Genomic DNA, 21,812 nt, shown 5'->3' on the forward strand with positions numbered 1-21,812 from the left:
GCTTATTATGGCATGCATATTCATGTATGCAGCCAGAGCTGACTCGGAAGTAGCTGCAGAGGTAAGAGACAGTGGCGGCCGGATACTGCAGAGCTAGATACTTCAGTACCATGGATAGCAGGAATGCGACAGATGAGTATATGTCCATGTGCCATCACGGAGTATGGATCACATATCACGGATTGCACATGAACAACCCACGTGTACATGGAGGGACATATGTGTTTTTTACAAGTCAGTGAAAAACATCTGTGTTTTTCACTGACATGTGAAACAGGCCTTGGGGGGTCGAAAAGCTTCACCACAAATATAGAAGGATCATAAAACATAGCTAACAGAAATTATCTTTCTAAAACTTTACTTTTATTTATCATGTTTAAAATATATTCCATATATAACACACAAATTTGATCAGACACATTAAAGAAATATGTACAAAAAAAAAATCGCACTTTCTAGTGCACAGGTAAAGGGAGCAAAAAATGCTTACACCCTATGACAGATCCTCCCTCCTGTGCACTTAGCAGCGGAAGTCAGCACCCTAAGTTTTTATTATGGTGCCCCCACTCACCCTCAACTCTCTCTAGTCCCCACCGTCTCACCTTACAATATACAGTGTACAAAAAGGTGCTTGTGCCTAAATAAAGTGCATCCAGTGCTCAAGAAAAAAGGGCAGACATATCAGGGGGGCTACTTATCATTTAGATGCTTGATATACAGAAACCATGCCTTGATGCGTTTTCCCTTCGGTTCACCAGGAGGCTGAATCAGTCTTTGTGTCAAATGTTAGCATGATGGTAAGATAATATTGAGGGACCATTATCCCACTTAGATCCCTTTTTACAGTGTGCCCATGTTGCTTAACTCCACCCGCTTCATTATGGTCAATTACTTCCTGTTTGAATTCCTCCAATATAATCCTATCGCCATTATCGAACCTTTTGGAACCCCATTGAATTTAATGGGAGGTCAAACGTAAGGCAGAGAAAACACCTTTGGGGAGTCGAAAACTTCCAAAACAGCAAAAATACATTTCACAGTGCAGAACCACTGTTTTGTCAGAGCCATTAGCTTCCTAGGCTGTCGACATGTCACGGCCGGGCGGTCGGGCAGACCCAGGAGGTGGATCCACTGGACCGAACTCTCTGAGATGGTGGTAGGGAGTCCGGCAGCTGAAGCACTGATGGGCAGTAGAACAGTCCGTGCAAGAGAAGGCAGCGGAGGAGTCCCAGGGACCACGGAGTCACAGAAGGTGGTCTTGGTGACGTAGCTCAGGTTCGGAGGCCGAGGTGATATCAGGCGGGGTCCGGAACCTCTGGAGCAAGATGACGGGTCACCGCAGGGATCCGGGATGGTACGGACTGTCAGATGGCAGACGGACAGCGTGCGGGGATCAGGACACGGCAGACTGGATGGCGAGGCAGGTACGGCTCTACAAAGACAGATAGGTGAGTACAGGCACATAAACACCAAGAGACCTGACTCCTAGCTCAGGGAACACGAAGATCAGGCCCCGCCCCCTTGGACAATGACCCCCTATATACCCTGTACCTGTGCAACCTCATTTCCTGTTAATGGACGCTGGCCCTTTAAGAAAGGGTCAGTGACCGCGCGCGCGCCCTAATGCGCATGCGCGCCGCCCGGGTGCCAGAAGCCAGGGAAGGAGGCTGCGAGGAGGACGCAGGGGAGCCGGCCAGATCCAGGGAAGCTGTCGGGCGCCGGGATCGGGGGCCCGGAGCCCTGGGACGGACGGAATCCGGTGACTGGGGAGCGGAGAGCGTGGCAGGTGAGCCGGGGAACGGGGGCGAGGACCCGGGGAGCGTGACAGTACCCCCCCCCCCACGCCCCCCTCCCCGCAACCGGGACATGAAGGCACGGATAAGAGGAGTGCCCACGTTCTCCCTGGGCTCCCAAGACCTATCCTCAGGACCATACCCTTCCCAGTCCACCAGGAAGAACTGTCGACCTCGTACGGTCTTCATGGCCACGATATCCCTTACCGCATAGATGTCATCATCGGCAATAGGAGGAGGGGCCGGACTGGCAGCAGCGGAGAAGGGACCAAGGACAACCGGCTTGAGCAGAGAGACGTGGAAGGAGTTGGGTATCCTCATCGTGGCCGGGAGCTGTAGCTTGTAGGATACCTCATTGATCTTGCTGAGGACCTTAAACGGCCCGATGTAGCGAGGACCCAGCTTGTAGGAAGGTATCTTCAATCGGATGTACTGGGAAGCAAGCCAGACCAGGTCACCAGGAGAGAAACACGGAGGATCCAGACGTCTCTTGTCAGCGTGTTTCTTCATCCGCTGGGAAGCGCGCCCAAGGGACGCTTTGACAGAGTCCCAAATGGTAGCAAAGTCACGAACTGTAGTATCAGCAGCCGGGACATCCGATGAAGGGGATATAGGCAATGGGACGGCGGGCTGGAGTCCATAAACAACATGGAAGGGAGATTCGGAGGATGACTCACTGACGTGGTGGTTATGGGAGAATTCAGCCCAAGGCAGAAGCGAGGACCAGTCGTCGTGATGGGCGTTGACATAGTGACGTAGGTATGAGGTCACGATTTGATTGACCCTCTCCACTTGGCCGTTAGACTGAGGATGGTACGAAGAAGAAAAGTCCAGAGTCACTCCCAGATGTTTGCATAGAGCCCTCCAGAAGCGGGAGGTGAACTGAGTTCCTCTGTCGGACACTATGTGGGATGGAAAGCCATGCAAGCGGAAGATGTGATGGATATAGGCTTCCGCGAGTTCCTGAGCAGAGGGCAGTCCGGCCATAGGAACGAAGTGGGCCATTTTGGAGAATCGATCAACCACGACCCATATGACTGTGTGCCCGGAGGATAATGGCAAGTCCGTAATAAAGTCCATTGCTATGTGTTGCCACGGGACTGAGGGTATCGGTAAAGGCAGAAGACGGCCATGGGGCAAGTGTTTGGGCGTCTTGTTCCTGGCACAGGAGGAGCAGGCAGAGACAAAAGCAGCGACGTCCGTGCGAAGGGATGGCCACCAGTAATGGCGTACAATCGCACCCCATGTTCTCTTCTGACCAGCATGCCCGGCTGTTTTTGAGGCATGACCCCAGTGTAACACTTTTTGCCTGTCGGTATCGGAGACATAGGTCTTCCCGGGCGGTATCTGGGCTAGGGTAACAGGGGCCACCGGAATGATGTTGCTAGGACAGATGATGGGTTGGGTAGTCTCTTCCTCCTGCTCCATGGGCATGAAAGACCTGGACAAGGCATCAGCGCGTACATTCTTGTCCGCGGGTCGGAAGTGAAGCTGAAAGTCGAACCTGGCAAAGAATAAGGACCACCTGGCTTGCCGTGGGTTCAGTCGCTGAGCGGACCGCAGGTATTCTAGGTTCTTGTGGTCCGTGTAGATGATCACGGGATACACTGCACCTTCCAGGAGGTAGCGCCATTCCTCCAGTGCCAGTTTGACTGCCAAGAGCTCTCGGTCCCCGATGGTATAGTTGCGTTCAGGCGCTGAGAAGCCCTTGGAGAAGAATCCGCAAGTCACCATCTTCCCGGAGGAGGACTTCTGCATGAGCACTGCTCCGGCTCCTGAGGAGGAGGCATCCACCTCCAAAGTGAACTGGCGGTTCAACTCCGGACGGTGAAGTACAGGCGAGGAAGCAAAAGCCCGCTTCAAAGAGCCAAACGCGGCGTCGGCCGCAGGCGACCAGTCCTTTGGATTTGCCTCTTTCTTAGTCAAAGCGGAAAGTGGAGCAGTCAGAGCAGAGAAGTGAGGGACGAATTGGCGGTAGTAGTTGGCGAATCCCAGGAAGCGTTGGATTGCCTTCAGTCCAGAAGGGGGAGGCCAGTTGAGAATGGCGGAGACCTTCTTGGGATCCATCTGCAGTCCAGTCTCAGAGATGATGTACCCCAGAAAGGGGAGAGAAGACTGCTCAAAGACACACTTCTCATACTTTGCGTACAGACGGTTCTCTCTTAGTCGTCGTAGAACCAGCTGTACGTGCTCTCTGTGGGTTGGGAGGTCCGGAGAGAAGACAAGGATGTCATCTAGATATACTACCACACAGGTGTAGAGGAGGTCTCGGAACACGTCGTTCACCAGTTCTTGGAAGACGGCAGGGGCGTTACACAGGCCGAAGGGCATCACGCAGTACTCATAATGTCCATCGCGCGTATTAAACGCGGTCTTCCATTCGTCACCAGAGCGGATGCGCACCAGATTGTAAGCACCCCGAAGATCCAGCTTGGTGAACAGACGAGCTCCTCTAAGCCGGTCAAACAATTCGGGGATGAGCGGCAGAGGGTACTTGTTCTTAACAGTGATCTGATTCAGACCCCGGTAGTCGATGCAGGGACGTAAATCGCCCTCTTTTTTCTTGACAAAGAAGAAACCTGCTCCAGCAGGAGAGGAGGATCTCCGAATGAATCCCCTAGCCAGGCTCTCTGAGATGTAAGTCGACATAGCCCTTGTTTCGGCTGGAGATAAAGGATATATCCGTCCTCGTGGTGGCGTTGTTCCAGGGAGCAGGTCGATGGCACAATCGTAGGGGCGATGTGGCGGCAGTACCTCGGATTCTTTTTTATCAAAGACATCAGCAAAGGACCAATAAGCCGAGGGCAGCCCCGGTAGGTTCTCAGGAACCGGAGGTCGTCGGATGGGTTGTGTGGATTTTAGGCATCTCTCATGACACGAAGCACCCCAGCGGGTGATTTCGCCAGTGCCCCAGCTGACTGATGGTTCGTGAGTCCGTAACCATGGAAGGCCCAGCAGGATCTGATGGGACATGTGCGGAAGGACGTAGAAGGCGATGTTCTCGGTGTGAAGAGCACCGATGCGCAGTTCAACCGGCCTGGTGGTCCAGGAGATGGTGTCAGAAAGGGGTCTCCCATCCACAGAGGCAATCACCAGGGGCTTGTTGAGTGGGATAACAGGCACCTGGTATTTGTCCACGGTGGCTTGCTGGATGAAATTGCCTGCTGCCCCGGAATCAAGATAGGCCTCAGCCGTGAACCGCGTCTCTCCCGTTGTCACTTGCACGGTCCATGTGACCGGATCAGAGAGAGTCCCAGCACCTAGGGTGGCCTCTCCTACCAACCCTAGGCTTTGGAGTTTCCCGGCCTTTCCGGACAGGAACGGAGGAGGTGTGTGCCCTCACCGCAGTAAAAGCAGAGACCCTGGGCAAGCCGCTCTGCTCTACGTTGTGCAGACTGACGCACTCGGTCAATCTGCATGGGCTCGTGGACGGGACTCCCAGCTGTTGATGACTGAGGTACGGAGGGCTTCTGAGGAGGAGATGAATGCCGTAACGGGCGTCTCTCACGAGATAGCTCTTTGGAGCGCTCCTGAAAACGTATGTCCACACGAGTTGCTAGGGCAATCAGGGCATCTAGGGTGGAGGGCACGTCCCGACCCGCCAACTCATCCTTGATGCGACTCGAGAGTCCCTCCCAGAAGGCGGCTGTTAGGGCCTCATTATTCCACCCGAGTTCTGAAGCCAAAGTGCGAAAACGGATGGCGTATTGGCCCACCGTCAGTGTTCCTTGACGTAGGCGGAGGAGTGATGAAGCAGAGGCAGAAGCGCGTCCCGGCTCGTCAAAGGTGCTGCGGAATGCCTGCAGGAACTGTTGAAGATCCTTGGTCATGGGGTCCTCCTTTTCCCACAAGGGGTTCATCCACGCCAGCGCCTCGCCCTCTAGGTGGGACATTATAAAGGCGACCTTGGCTTGGTCGGAGGCGAACAGATGTGGCAGCTGCGTGAAATGAAGGGAACATTGATTTATGAAGCCCCTGCAGGTCTTGGGATCTCCAGCATAACGAGGAGGTGACGCCAAACGGAGTCGGGAAGCATCTGACGAGGTTGCCACTGGTGCGGGGGCCATGGCTTGCCTGGCGGGGGACCTGGGTGCCGCAGGCGTCATTGATGCTTGTAATGTGTACAGGCGGGTGTCCACGGAGGTCATGAATTGCAGCATGCGGGTCTGGACTTCACGCTGGCGTTGGAGTTCCTCTTGCAGAGCCATTAGTGCTGCAGCGGGATCCATGGCCTGATCTTACTGTCACGGCCGGGCGGTCGGGCAGACCCAGGAGGTGGATCCACTGGACCGAACTCTCTGAGATGGTGGTAGGGAGTCCGGCAGCTGAAGCACTGATGGGCAGTAGAACAGTCCGTGCAAGAGAAGGCAGCGGAGGAGTCCCAGGGACCACGGAGTCACAGAAGGTGGTCTTGGTGACGTAGCTCAGGTTCGGAGGCCGAGGTGATATCAGGCGGGGTCCGGAACCTCTGGAGCAAGATGACGGGTCACCGCAGGGATCCGGGATGGTACGGACTGTCAGATGGCAGACGGACAGCGTGCGGGGATCAGGACACGGCAGACTGGATGGCGAGGCAGGTACGGCTCTACAAAGACAGATAGGTGAGTACAGGCACATAAACACCAAGAGACCTGACTCCTAGCTCAGGGAACACGAAGATCAGGCCCCGCCCCCTTGGACAATGACCCCCTATATACCCTGTACCTGTGCAACCTCATTTCCTGTTAATGGACGCTGGCCCTTTAAGAAAGGGTCAGTGACCGCGCGCGCGCCCTAATGCGCATGCGCGCCGCCCGGGTGCCAGAAGCCAGGGAAGGAGGCTGCGAGGAGGACGCAGGGGAGCCGGCCAGATCCAGGGAAGCTGTCGGGCGCCGGGATCGGGGGCCCGGAGCCCTGGGACGGACGGAATCCGGTGACTGGGGAGCGGAGAGCGTGGCAGGTGAGCCGGGGAACGGGGGCGAGGACCCGGGGAGCGTGACACGACATAAGAAATATAGAGGTAATTAAGAGACAATTATAGTGCTTGTGCTCCCATAGCCCTGCAAGTACAGACAAGAGACAACTTTGAGACCTATCTTGTAGTCTCAACATTGAAAATTCTTTCAGGCAGACAGTAGTACAGTAGCATCAATTGATCACTCCCCATAGGGCATTAAAAAAGCAGGGAGGTACGATCCATGCAACACACATGCTGTGGCCTAGCATTTAATTTTAAAAATGAAGGCAGGCTAGAGTGACCAGTGTAGGCCTCTTGCTCCCAGAAAACAGGCACTACCCACAAAATATAATGAAAGACATAGTCCCAGGGGTAATCTTCAAAAGAATATTTATTCCATCCAGACAGCAGACACACGGGCAGGAGACAATGTACACCACAAAAAAACTGGTACACGTATATCTCCCACCAATGTGGTAAGTTTTGCCAGTACGCGGGTGAGAAAACATGAGGCCCTTAATCCTGTTCCCACAGCAGACACAACCGTCCAATGGAATCAAGACACCAGCGCATGCACAGTACCACTTTTTCCTAATAGGATTGTCGAATCACATGCTAATTTTGTGGACACATTATTGGACGGCGGTTGCCATGGATATATGGACGCCGCTGACTGGGACTTTTCCTGTGGAACACTCTCTACACATGGTATCTTGTGTTCAATTACATTTGGGATTTGATATGCGGTCACTTTTCATGTATTGCGGTTCAACTGTTGCAATTTCTGATGCGATCTTGTAATTTGGATATTTATGTATTTTTTTGTGAAACGCTATTGTGATTGGATAAGAGTTGCAGTGGTGGGGAATCCCCTGAATGGTAATTTGCATGATGAGCATGGTGTATTTAAACCTGGGTGTGGGAGCTTTTCAGATATGCTTGATAAAGCACTATTGCAGGGTGAAAAATTGCTGTCTACTGTCTGAATGGAATAAATATTCTTTTGAAGATTACCCCTAGGACGCTGTCTTTCATTATATTATGTGATGATTGCCAAGAGGATCCCTTGATTTTTGACCTGCGTCCATTTTTCCTTGTGAAGGGTCTCAACGGAGGTGCTGCAAATATTCTATTTTTGCTTGCCACTACCCACAAGACACAACTTTGAAACCTATCTTGTAGTCTTGACATTAAAAATTCTTTCAGGCAGACAGAAGTACTGCAGCACCAATTGCCCTACTTCTCCATAGGGCTTTAAAAGAGCACAGAAGTACAGTCCATGCAACGCACAGGCTGTGGCCTGGCATTTCAGTTTTAAAAATGAAGACTTGCCTGAGTGGCAGGTGTAGGCCTCTTACTCCCAGAACACTGGCACTATAGACATAAGACAACTTGGAGACCTTACTTGGAGTCTCCCCATTTCCAAAAATGAATGTCAGGCAACAGGAAAAGTGGCAACAATTGGTACTCACTACAAATAGCCCAACAAAGCAACATGGCTGCGTGGGACTGGGCCTGGAACAAGGCCTGAACCAGCATTTCTACCTTCACCAAAGACAGCAAGACGACAGACAGGTGTAGACCTCGCAGATCACTAAAACTGCAGTGAAAATATAACTTTAAAAACCGACTTGGAGTGTTCAGTTTTAAAAATATTCCTGGCAGACAGTGGGACAGTGACATCAAATTCCCCCCCCCCCTCCATTACACCATAGTGTCTTTGCACAGCACCGAGATATGGTCCATGCAACCCACAGGATGTGACTTGGCATTTAAATGTTAAAAATCAAGAGATGCATGACAGACAGGTGTAGGCTTCTTGCTCACAGAGGATTGGCTCTAAACCATAGCCTAGTCTGCTAGTGTGAGACTGGTGAGGCAAGGTCACTTGACATTCACAATTTGTTCATCTTTAAGAACATTAGGCGGTCTATGCTTTCAGGGGATCATCATTATCTAAAACCTGAAAATGTTCTGCTACCGTCCACTAATTAAAAAATTTGTGTAAAGATCACAGATTTTGGGCAGTCCAAAATTCTTGGCGAAACCTCATTAATGACAACTTTGTGTGGGACACCCAACTACATGGTTTATGAGGTGTTGATCACAGGAGGAGGAAGAAGCAGCAGACGATATTGATTTTGTTAAAATTAAAATCAAAATACTTCGGCACTCATTATAAGAAAAAATGAATCTTCAGTCTGTCCAAAATTATGATTTTATTTATGCAGAAAAGTAAAGACAGCATCCAGACGTTTAGGCATTTTTTGCCTTTATTAGTGCACACTGTCAAAAGATTTCCAAGAAAAATCAGCTGATGTAATGGACGTTTTTTGGGAGAAGATCAAAGCCTAATGAAAATGCTGACTAAAAATACTAGAATTGATGACGTCACAGGTATAAGTATTCCATATCAAGAAAGATGAATCATTGTGTCCTCAGATACTCCTGATGAATGCTTAAGGGAATTAATACACCACAGTAAGGCACATCGTTTCAGACAAGGACCATAATATTCCTGGGAAAACATGATGTACAGTTAGGTCCAGAAATATTTGGACAGTGACACAATTTTCGCGAGTTGGGCTCTGCATGCCACCACATTGGATTTGAAATGAAACCTCTACAACAGAATTCAAGTGCAGATTGTAACGTTTAATTTGAAGGTTTGAACAAAAATATCTGATAGAAATTGTCGGAATTGTACACATTTCTTTACAAACACTCCACATTTTAGGAGGTCAAAAGTAATTGGACAAATAAACCAAACCCAAACAAAATCTTTTTATTTTCAATATTTTGTTGCGAATCCTTTGGAGGCAATCATTGCCTTAAGTCTGGAACCCATGGACATCACCAAACGCTGGGTTTCCTCCTTCTTAATGCTTTGCCAGGCCTTTACAGCCGCAGCCTTCAGGTCTTGCTTGTTTGTGGGTCTTTCCGTCTTAAGTCTGGATTTGAGCAAGTGAAATGCATGCTAAATTGGGTTAAGATCTGGTGATTGACTTGGCCATTGCAGAATGTTCCACTTTTTTCAACTCATGAACTCCTGGGTAGCTTTGGCTGTATGCTTGGGGTCATTGTCCATCTGTACTATGAAGCGCCGTCCGATCAACTTTGCGGCATTTGGCTGAATCTGGGCTGAAGGTATATCCCGGTACACTTCAGAATTCATCCGGCTACTCTTGTCTGCTGTTATGTCATCAATAAACACAAGTGACCCAGTGCCATTGAAAGCCATGCATGCCCATGCCATCACGTTGCCTCCACCATGTTTTACAGAGGATGTGGTGTGCCTTGGATCATGTGCCGTTCCCTTTCTTCTACAAACTTTTTTCTTCCCATCATTCTGGTACAGGTTGATCTTGGTCTCATCTGTCCATAGAATACTTTTCCAGAACTGAGCTGGCTTCATGAGGTGTTTTTCAGCAAATTTAACTCTGGCCTGTCTATTTTTGGAATTGATGAATGGTTTGCATCTAGATGTGAACCCTTTGTATTTACTTTCATGGAGTCTTCTCTTTACTGTTGACTTAGAGACAGATACACCTACTTCACTGAGAGTGTTCTGGACTTCAGTTGATGTTGTGAACGGGTTCTTCTTCACCAAAGAAAGTATGCGGCGATCATCCACCACTGTTGTCATCCGTGGACGCCCAGGCCTTTTTGAGTTCCCAAGCTCACCAGTCAATTCCTTTTTTCTCAGAATGTACCTGACTGTTGATTTTGCTACTCCAAGCATGTCTGCTATCTCTCTGATGGATTTTTTCTTTTTTTTTCAGCCTCAGGATGTTCTGCTTCACCTCAATTGAGAGTTCCTTAGACCGCATGTTGTCTGGTCACAGCAACAGCTTCCAAATGCAAAACCACACACCTGTAATCAACCCCAGACCTTTTAACTACTTCATTGATTACAGGTTAATGAGGGAGACGCCTTCAGAGTTAATTGCAGCCCTTAGAGTCCCTTGTCCAATTACTTTTGGTCCCTTGAAAAAGAGGAGGCTATGCATTACAGAGCTATGATTCCTAAACCCTTTCTCCGATTTGGATGTGCAAACTCTCATATTGCAGCTGGGAGTGTGCACTTTCAGCCCATATTATATATATAATTGTATTTCTGAACATGTTTTTGTAAACAGCTAAAATAACAAAACTTGTGTCACTGTCCAAATATTTCTGAACCTAACTGTATGTTATGAAAATCAGTGCACCCCAGTCTAGTACTATATAAAGGCTCTGGATCACAAGAATTCCTTATGTAACACTAAGCAAGAGCAGACATGTAACAGATTCTCTAATGCACAAGAGTAATAGCAGAAATATGCACAAGTGGGATCTTGAGGAATGGGTGCCAGATAGAGGATGTATGGTGCTATACACCCTTTATCTGGCACCCATTCCTCAAGAACCCACTTGTACATATTTCTGCTATTACTCTTGTGCATTAGAGAATCTGTTATATGTCTGCTCTTGCTTAGTGTTACATAAGGAATTCTTGTGATCCAGAACCTTTATATAGTACCAGACTGGGGTGCACTGATTTTCATAACATACATCAGGTTTTCCCAGGAATATTATGGTCCTTGTCTGAAACAATGTGCCTTACTGTGGTATATTAATTCCCTTAAGCATTCATCAGGAGTATCTGAGGATGCAATGGTTTGTCTTTCTTTATATGGAATACTTATACCTGTGACGTCATCAATTCTAGTATTTTTAGTCAGCATTTTCAATAGGCTTTGATCTTCTTCCAAAAATCGTCCTTAACATCAGCTATTTTTTCTTGGAAATCTTTTGACAGTGTGCATTGATAAAGGCAAAAAGTGCCTAAACGTCTGGATGCTGTCTTTACTTTTCTGCATAAATAAATCACAATTTTGGACAGACTCAAGTTTCATTTTTTTCTTATAATGAGTGCCAAAGTATTTTGATTTTAATTTGGAATAGTATTTACTTCGGAACCCCAACCACAGTTGAGCCAGGCTTCTCTCTTTTTGATGTTGATTTGGTGGCCGGTGGTTGGGTGGGTCTGGTAGTCCGCATATTAGCACAGTGAGATTCCCACAGTAATGCATGTTGGTTTTGCATGTGTCTGTTCATGCATGTAGTAGTCAAATTATTTGAATTTTTGCATCTATTGAGTTGCTGTTTACAACATTGGCAGATAACGAAAGTTGGGTCATCCTTTCCTGTCTCAAGAGAGACCCAGGCTAGTCAATTCTTCCTACGAACTACAGACCCGTCACCGCTGTTGGCCACAGCCGGTGTGGATGAGGATGCAGTGCTTCTCATGGTTGTATCACTAGGTGCTTGTGCGGGAATTGCCTATGTAACATCCTAACCTTCCATCTCCTCCTCTTCCTCATCTGCTTAGCTACTCAGCTGCATGGCTCTGGGTTCACACCAAGTGCGATCTACAACTTCATCATCATGCTCTGTGTTGTCCCCCTCTTTCCTGCTTGCATTTTGACATACACAGGGTAGCACAATCAAGAAACACTTCTTCAGGTCTGTAGATATCTATAGCGCAGCAAGCAATAAACATGTTCAATTTTTAACTAAATTATGAAAAAAGTTACAGTGCTCACAAAGTTACAATAAAAGGAGATAACAAAACATTACCATTATGCAAAAACAGTACAAAAATAAAAGGAATAAAATAATTAAATGGAATGGATCTGTGAGACTTTCTGGTGGAGGAGTCGCCATGGAAATTTGGTCAGATCTAACATTCACATTATCTCTCCTGGGTCTAAATATGAATTTCAGGGGACAAGAGATTTTATTTATAGCATTTCAAACCTTTAACTATCCTCAGGTCAGGTGAGAGAAGGATGACCAATTTTATGTAAGGAAAAATGGGTACAGGACATAATTCTAATTTATGTCATATTTTGCAGCAGGAGCCTTCTTTTGGAATGATATACCTTATTTTTTGTTTTATAAGACGCATTGTAATATAAAACCCACCCCAAATTCAGAGCAAAAAAGGTGAAAAGAAAAGAAAATGGGGTCCAGCTTGTAATCTGGTGGTGTCTTACCAGAGGGGGCAGTAGCGGTGGGGGAGGAGTCACAGGAGGTAGGGGCGGTGGGTGTCCCAGAAACTGTAGACTGTGTTGGGGCTGCAGCGGAGGCTGGGGCCGTGGCGGAGGCTGTGACTGCCGTGCTGGGGCAGCTTCTGTGGCAGCGGCGGCAGCTGTGCGCAATGAAGGCTTCAAAGAAGTGGCGCCCGGAGTCAGCGCAGATTGAGCTCTAAGCTCAATGGCAAGCCAAGATCTCATTTGCGCAAGTGCCACCTCTGGGCGCCATTTTCCTGAAGTCTGCTGGAGGGAGATCAATGGGTTGGAGGCAGCGCCTGCGCACATGAGAGCTTGAGCCAAGAGCTCCATCTGCACACGCGCAAACTCTGGGCGGCATTATTTGAAGTCACCGCTAGACCTGCAGCACCAGTCCAGCCTCCTGAGGCCCCAATCAGATACTGCAAAACCGCTGCAGTCACCAGAGACCCTGCGCAGACTCTGCACAGCTGCCGCAGCAGCAACCACCACAGACCCCGCACAACGGCTGCAGAAACCGCACACCCACCGCAGTCCCTGCACAGCCGTCTCAGCATTCCCCGCCCTCTTGGGACCCCTCTCTACCACCCCAGTAAGCAACATTCCGATTATAAGACGCACCCCTCACTTTCCTCCAAAATTTTTGGGAGGAAAAGGGTGTCTTATAATCCGAAAAATACGGTGATTGCAATATATCTGAACATACTTCCAGCATCCTAGAAACACCAAAAGCGATTCTGTTCCCCAATCACAGGTGTATATCAGTGGATTGTTTTGACATGAGATTATAGAGAGGATGAAATAAGTATTTAAAACATTATACATTTTCTAAGTAAATCTATTTCTAAAGGTGCTATTGACATGAATTTTTCAGCAGATGTCTGTAAAAAACCCATCTAATCCATACAGAAAAATCAATTACACCATAAATGTCCATAAATTAAGTCATGTGTAATAACGAGCAATTTACACATGGGAAATGTATTAAACACACTTACTAAATATTATTTAATACTTCACAGAAAAGCTTCAAGACGCCTCCTGTATGGAGAAACTAGTCACATGCATTGCTCAGGTTTGATCTTGGCCTATTCTTTCACACAAACACTCTTCAAATCCTGAAAGTTCTGTGGGAACCTTCTATGAACTCAGACCTTTAGTTCCTTCCATAAATTCCAAAAACTTTATATTGGATTCAGGTCAGGTGATTAAGTGGGAAATTCTATTATTAATGCCTAATGGCCTTTAGCTTGATCTCAAGCCATGGTCACTTGATGGATAAAGACTCTCCACCTTTTTATTGATAGTATCAAGCAATTAGGTTGCTGGTCTTTCTCTTTGCCTTGTTCCTTCTATTTTTATGGTATCATCACTGCATCTTGAGTGATCATTGATCTGAGAAGTTTGAACTCCTTTACAACTTCCAGTTCATTGCTGTCCATCTCAAATGTGTCCCAGTCATACCTGGCAGCAGTCAATATTTTTGTCTTTGTGTATAGAGTAGGAGTCCCATGTTGAGCTTTCCATCTTGACACTCCCGAATGAGTCCTTCATTCCATCTACACTTGTTGCTATCAATATGTATTTAAAATTGTTGATAATTTGTCCAGCAATTTTGATTTAGCCTTTTTTCAGCAAGTCCAATTCCAACCTTCTTGAATATAGCTTTTTCTAATAAACTAAAGAGAAATTGTGATAGGTTGCAGCTTTGTTCGACACCTCGCTCTACTTTGAACCATGCCATGTCACCGTGTTCAGTTCAAATTGTTGCTTCTTGGTCAATGAAAAGGTTCCTGATAAGGCTGATCAGATGGTTCAGCACACTCATATGCTTCATAGTATTCCAAAGTTTATGGTGATCATCAGGGGATATCAGTGCCTTGGCAGCTGGTACAGGAGCTATAGTAGACACAGGCAGGTTCTGGTAGATACCATAGGATAGTCGTATGTTGGTGGAGATAAGCAGTTACTGACAGGTTCTGGCAGGAGGAGTGGGGGTTCTAAGTGGAAATAGAAACACTGGTGATTACACAAAATATGGACAATAGCTGAAGGGACCTGAGAACTAGCTCAAGAGTGAGTAACCAAACTAGACACATTTTACATCCCAATGAGGGAGTATGCCTTAAATATGATGTGACTCTCAGCCATAGACTGAGAGGCACTTCCGAGTTAGGTCGCACTGGCCCTTTTAGAAAAGGGAGCGCAGCATGGCCATGCCCTAAGCATGCTCCCAAAAGTCCTGCTGTTCATGTGCAGGCCCGGGATCTGGGAGAAGAAGCAGTCAAAAAAAGCAGGACTCTAATATGGTAAGAACATTGGCGCCCTTGATATATGGACTGCAGGGGTGCTGACGGCATAACACTGTAGTCAATGAAGCAAAAATTGATCTCTTTGTTGCATTCTATGGCCGTTTCCATTATCCATCTGTTAACAATTATATCTCTTGTTCCTCTGCCTTTTCTGAATCCTGCTTGCTCCTCATCAAAGTAGTTGTTCTCTGTTAGATCTTCAGTAGTATTCTACTGGCATGAGTTATGAGTGCAATGGTCTGATAGTTTCAACAGTCGGTATCATCTCCCATCTTCGAAATAAGAATAAACACCAATCTTCTCCAGCTCTTGGGTCATTTACCAATTGTCTACATTTGCTGACACAGGCTTATGATGACATCAGCTGCTGCTTCAGAAAATGTTATTAGCTCTATTGGAATACTGTCACATCCAGGTGATTTGTTTTTTGATAGAAGTTTTATTGCAACAATGACTTCGTCCTTCAAAATGTTCGGTTCGCTATCCTTCCACTCAGCTCCTTCACATATCACTGAAACATTCTTGAAGAGATGATTTGTACTCTTTCCATCTTGATATGTTTTGGCTCAGTTAGTTTGTACCCGTTGGCGTCTTTCAACATTCTTGCTTGAAACTTTTATCGTATCTCTTTGATCTTTTGGTTTGCCTTCTTAGTCTTTCCCTTCAAATGTTCATTTTTGTTTCTTCTTTGTAAATATCTTTTGGTAATAAAGTTCTTTGTCTGCTCGAATGGCTCTCCTGAGTCTTTTAATGATTTTGTCTGCATCCTGCTTGTTACCTTTTGTTTTTGCCATTCGGTTTTCTTTGATGATTTTTATGGTCTCTTCTGTTAACCATGACTGCTGCGAGAGTCTCTTCTGCCTCTTTTTTTTTTGTCTTTATGGCTTCTTCAGTAACAATATTGCTTATATGTGTCTATGATTATTCAGGCTTTCTTTCATCCATGTCCAGTGATATAAATCAGTTGTGTAGACCGTTCCAAAAACTTTAGATATGTAGGGCAAATCAAAGTTGGCAATTAACTGTTGTCTAGTCAATTTGGACAGCTTGACTCTAATATTTGCTGTTAAAAGTTCATGATTATATTTGCAGTCAGCTCCTGGCATTGTTTTTACAGTAATGATTGACAAGCTCTACCTTTGGCAAACACATTTGTAGTCAATCTGTTTCTTATAGAATCCATTCAGTGATGGCCATTTCTAGAGTCACCGTTTGTGATTTTGGAAGAAAGTGTTCACGATGGACTGTAGATTTCTTGTTCAAAAGGTAATGAATGTTCTTTCATCATCAAGTCGTTCACAAAGTCCAAAGTTTCCAAGAACAGTTCCATGTTTCTCATGGCCACTTAGGCATTTATGTCCCCATAATAATGAGTATTTTTTTGGTGGTTTGTAGATTTCTTCTTGAAACTGATTGTAGGATAGTTCAACGTCCTCCTCCTTGGCATCTGTTGTTGGTGCATAGAAATATATCTGTGACATGGATTGGAGATGCTTGTAGTCATATTGAGATGACATTGTCACTTACTCTATCTATTGTACTTGAGGACAGTGGTGGACAATTTTCGGTTAAGTCTAAAAGCGAGACAGTTTCTTCTTTAGGTATCATTGCCAGAATACTAGACTCAATATTTGTTTGACTGAAAATGTTCAGATTGAGCCCATCTTATTTCACTAATTCCTAGTTAGTTGAGTCCTGTTTTGTCCATTTCTGCTTTGACAATGTCGCGTCTGTCTTGGGTCATGGTTCATACATTCCACGTTCCGAACTTCATGATATTGCTGCAGTTTTTGATCTTCCCTTTTGGCTAGTACTAGTATGGCTGGTAGAGATATAATACATCCAAATACAGACTAGGAGACTAATAGCTCTTCCTAATAACCATATATGTGTGTCTGTTATAGACCTATAAACAACAATATAATTTCAGGAAGACTATGATTGGTAGGTAATGACTGAAAAACAACCACGAAAATGTAGGGCAGGAACTCAAACATGGCACTCAAGCACTCTTGTTACTCGGCTAAATAATGAGCGTGCCCAAGAACCCCAATGCTCAATATAGTAGCGAACAGTGCCGAGCATGCTCACTCATCACTATTATTAACCCCTCACCGCTGAAGCCTGTTGTCATATTCCTGACAGGGCAAAATTTTATAATTGTGACCTGTGTTATTTTATGAAGTAGTAACTCTAGAATGCGTCAATGGATCCCAGTGATTCTGACACTGTTTTTTTTATAACATATTATCCTACATGTTAGTGGTAAATTCGGTTGAAAATTTTTATGTTTATTTGTGAAAATATCGGAATTTTAGCTAAAACTGAAAAATTCTCAATTTTCACACTTTCAATTCTTATCATCTAAAATAGTTGATATATAATATATTCCATATCTGTACTTTACATCAGCACCATTATTGAAACATAATGTTTTGGGGTTGAAAGTTAAAATGCAATTTGTCAATTTTCCAACAGAATTTCCAAACCTAATTGTTTTAATGGTCACATCACATTTGAAATGACTTTAAGGGGTCTATATGACAGAAAATACCCCCAAAGTGATATCAGTTTAAAAAGTGCCCCCCTCTATGTGCTCAAAGCAGCATGTAAGAAGTTTTAAGAACTTTAAAATGAAAATGTTAATTTTCACACAAAAATATTGCTTTAGCCTCAAATTTTGCATTTTTATAAGCGTAACAGGAGAAAATGGGTCATGTAATACTTTGTGTAAATTTTCCTGAATACACTGATACTCCATATGTGCTGAAAAACTACTGTTTGTGTACACGGTAGGGCTCGGAAAGGAAGCAGCACCATATGACTTTCAGAGCGCAAACTTGTTTGCAATAAGTAGCGGATGCCAAGTAGTGTTTGCAGAGCCCCTGATGTGCCTGAAGAGCGGAAACACCCCACAAGTGACTCTATTTTGGAAACTACACCCCTCATTAAATTTATTTAGGTTAACCCACAGGAGCTTTACAGAATTTTATAAAATTCAGCCGTTAAATTGAAATAAAAACGTTTTTACACAAACATGTTGCTTTTGCACCAAATTTTTAATTTTCATATGGGTAACAGGAGAAAAGTGACCATATTGCTTGTATGCATTTTCATCTGAGTAGGCCGATAACCAATATGTGGTCAAAAACTACTGTTTGGGTGTATGGCAGGGCTCAGAATGGAAGGAGTATTACTTGAATTCTGGAGTGCATAATTTGCTGAAATAGATAGCAGAAGCTATGTCGCTTTTGCTGAGCCCCTGATGTGCGTATCCGGTGGAAACAAGTGACCCCGTTCTGGAAACTACACCCCCAAGGAATTAATTTAGAGGTGTACTATGCTTCATAGAACTTTTTAATGTTGAGCCACAAAAATGAAAAAAATAATTTTTCCCGCTATGTGAATTTTGGAGCCCTAGTTTGGCTTGAATAGATTGCAGATGCCATGTTACATTTGAAGAACCCTTAACATGGCAAAAGAGCATAAACCCTCACAAGTAGTCCATTTTTGTATACTACACCTCTTGAGGAATTTATGTACAGTGAGGAAAATAAGTATTTGATAAGCTGCCGATTTTGCAAGTTTTCCCACCTACAAAGAATGGAGAGGTCTGCAATTTTTATTGTAGGTACACTTCAGCTGTGAGAGACAGAGTCCCCTCAAAAAATTGAGAAAATCCCGTTGTATGATTTTTAAATGATTCATTTGTATTTTATTGTCTGAAATAAGCATTTTTTTAATCAGATTATTTTTATGAAACATTTTTTACATACAAATTTAAGATAAACACCTTAGAAACGATACAGAAGGAAATCACCAATAACAAATTAGAACCAGTATAACCGTGAGATCCATATATATATATATATATACGAAGGGCTGCTGATAAGTCATTGGCTTTGTGATTTTTTTGTTTCTATGGTAACGAATGTTACATCATATGAAAGCCTTAAGCCCGCTACACACGCTTCAATATATCTCACAATCCGTCGTTGGGGTCAAGTTGTAAGTGACGCACATCCGGCATCGTTTGTGAGGTATCTGCGTGTGACATCTACTTGCGATCAGGATTGAACGCAAAACCGTTGATCGCAAACACATCGTATCATTCTCTAGAATTGAGCGTTTTGTTGCACGAACCTAGTGAATTGTAACGTGTGACATCCCTCATACGATTTTGGTGTCTGATGCTATGTGCGCAGGTGTGCGCTCTGCACCGCAGCTTAAAAAAGGTCCGCTTCAGAGCGCAGCTGAAAAGCTGCGTTCTGAAGCGCCTCACAATGTCTGTCAGTCACTAATCTCTGTCAGTCGGTCACTATCTCTGTCCCTCACTCTCTGTCCATGTCAGTCTATCCCCCTCTCTCATATACTCACCGATCCCCGATCCCCGGCGCTGCACGGCGTTCACACTGCTCCGGCGGCTTTTACTGTTTTGAAAAAGCCGGCCGCCCATTAAACAATCTGGTATTCCCTGCTTTCCCCGCCCACTGGCGCCTATGATTGGTTACAGTGAGACACGCCCCCACTCTGAGTGACAGGTGTCACACTGCACCCAATCACAGCAGCCGGTGGGCGTGTCTATACTGTGTAGTGAAATAAATAATTAAATAATTAAAAAAAACGGCGTGCGGTTCCCCCCAATTTTAAAACCAGCCAGATAAAGCCATACGGCTGAAGGCTGGTATTCTCAGGATGGGGAGCTCCACGTTATGGGGAGCCCCCCAGCCTAACAATATCAGCCAACAGCCGCCCAGAATTGCCGCATACATTATATGCGACAGTTCTGGGACTGTACCCGGCTCTTCCCGATTTGCCCTGGTGCGTTGGCAAATCGGGGTAATAAGGCGTTATTGGCAGCCCATAGCTGCCAATAAGTCCTAGATTAATCATGTCAGGCGTCTATGAGACACCCTCCATGATTAATCTGTAAATTACAGTAAATAAACACACACACCCGAAAAAATCCTTTATTATAAATAAAAAACACACACACATTCCCTGGTTCACCACTTTAATCAGCCCCAAAAAGCCCTCCATGTCCGGCGTACTCCAGGATGGTCCAGCGTCGCATCCAGCGCTGCTGCATGGAGGTGACCGGAGCTGCAGCAGACACAGCCGCTCCGGTCACCTCCACGCAGCTAATGAAGACAGCCGCGCGATAAGCTGATCTGTCAGTGAGGTTACCCGCTGTCGCTGCTGGATCCAGTGACAGCGGGTAACCTCACTGACAGATCAGCTGATCGCGCGGCTGTCTTCATTAGCTGCGTGGAGGTGACCGGAGCGGCTGTGTCTGCTGCAGCTCCGGTCACCTCCATGCAGCAGCGCTGGATGCGACGCTGGACCATCCTGGAGTACGCCGGACATGGAGGGCTTTTTGGGGCTGATTAAAGTGGTGAACCAGGGAATGTGTGTGTGTTTTTTATTTCCAATAAAGGATTTTTTCGGGTGTGTGTGTTTATTTACTGTAATTTACAGATTAATCATGGAGGGTGTCTCATAGACGCCTGACATGATTAATCTAGGACTTATTGGCAGCTATGGGCTGCCAATAACTCCTTATTACCCCGATTTGCCAACGCACCAGGGCAAATCGGGAAGAGCCGGGTACAGTCCCAGAACTGTCGCATATAATGTATGCGGCAATTCTGGGCGGCTGTTGGCTGATATTGTTAGGCTGGGGGGCTCCCCATAACGTGGAGCTCCCCATCCTGAGAATACCAGCCTTCAGCCGTATGGCTTTATCTGGCTGGTTTTAAAATTGGGGGGAACCGCACGCCGTTTTTTTTAATTATTTAATTATTTATTTCACTACACAGTATAGACACGCCCACCGGCTGCTGTGATTGGGTGCAGTGTGACACCTGTCACTCAGAGTGGGGGCGTGTCTCACTGTAACCAATCATAGGCGCCGGTGGGTGGGGAAAGCAGGGAATACGAGATTGTTTAATGGGCGGCCGGCTTTTTCAAAACAGTAAAAGCCGCCGGAGCAGTGTGAATGCCGTGCAGCGCCGGGGATCGGGGATTGGTGAGTATGAGAGAGGGCTGCTAACTTCAGTAATTTAGGAGATTAGCGGTCACCGGTGAGTCCTTCACAGGTGACCGCTAATCAGGGCGCGACACAGACAGAGCCGCAGCATGACAATGAAGTCGGGTGAAGTTCACCCAAGTTCATTCTGACAGTGCGGCTCTGTCTGTGTCTGCTGTCATCTGCCATTCAGCTCTGCTACATGGCTGTCTGTGTCTGCTGTCAGCGGCCATGTAGCAGAGCTGAATGGCAGATGACATAGTAAAAACACATCCCTACACATTACACACGCTTGTCAAGTCAATAAATAAAAAAAAAAAAAGGTGCCCAATGCATACGTCACAGAACACGTGATCTAAAGGATCGCACATAACATTGATCAATTTAACATAGACTACTAACGCTCGTGTGACAGCAAATGAACGACCAACGTGAAATCTCATATAATCCCATATGCAACCTGGGCGTGTCACATCGCAAATGCGATTGTACAACTAATTGCAACGTGTAACGTGGGCTTTATGTGTCTAATATATGTTTTCAAAATGTTGTGTTTGTTGCTAATGGCATATAGGAAAACCAAATGGTGGATTCTAATGCGATATCCACAGCAACTGAAAGTAGAGGAGTGATACAATTCTTGCTCCTGCAAGGAAAGTCCGCAAAGGATATTCATGGTGATATGTC

Source organism: Anomaloglossus baeobatrachus, chromosome 1, assembly GCF_048569485.1.
Source record: "Anomaloglossus baeobatrachus isolate aAnoBae1 chromosome 1, aAnoBae1.hap1, whole genome shotgun sequence".
In the NCBI taxonomy this organism is placed as follows: Eukaryota; Metazoa; Chordata; class Amphibia; order Anura; family Aromobatidae; genus Anomaloglossus; species Anomaloglossus baeobatrachus.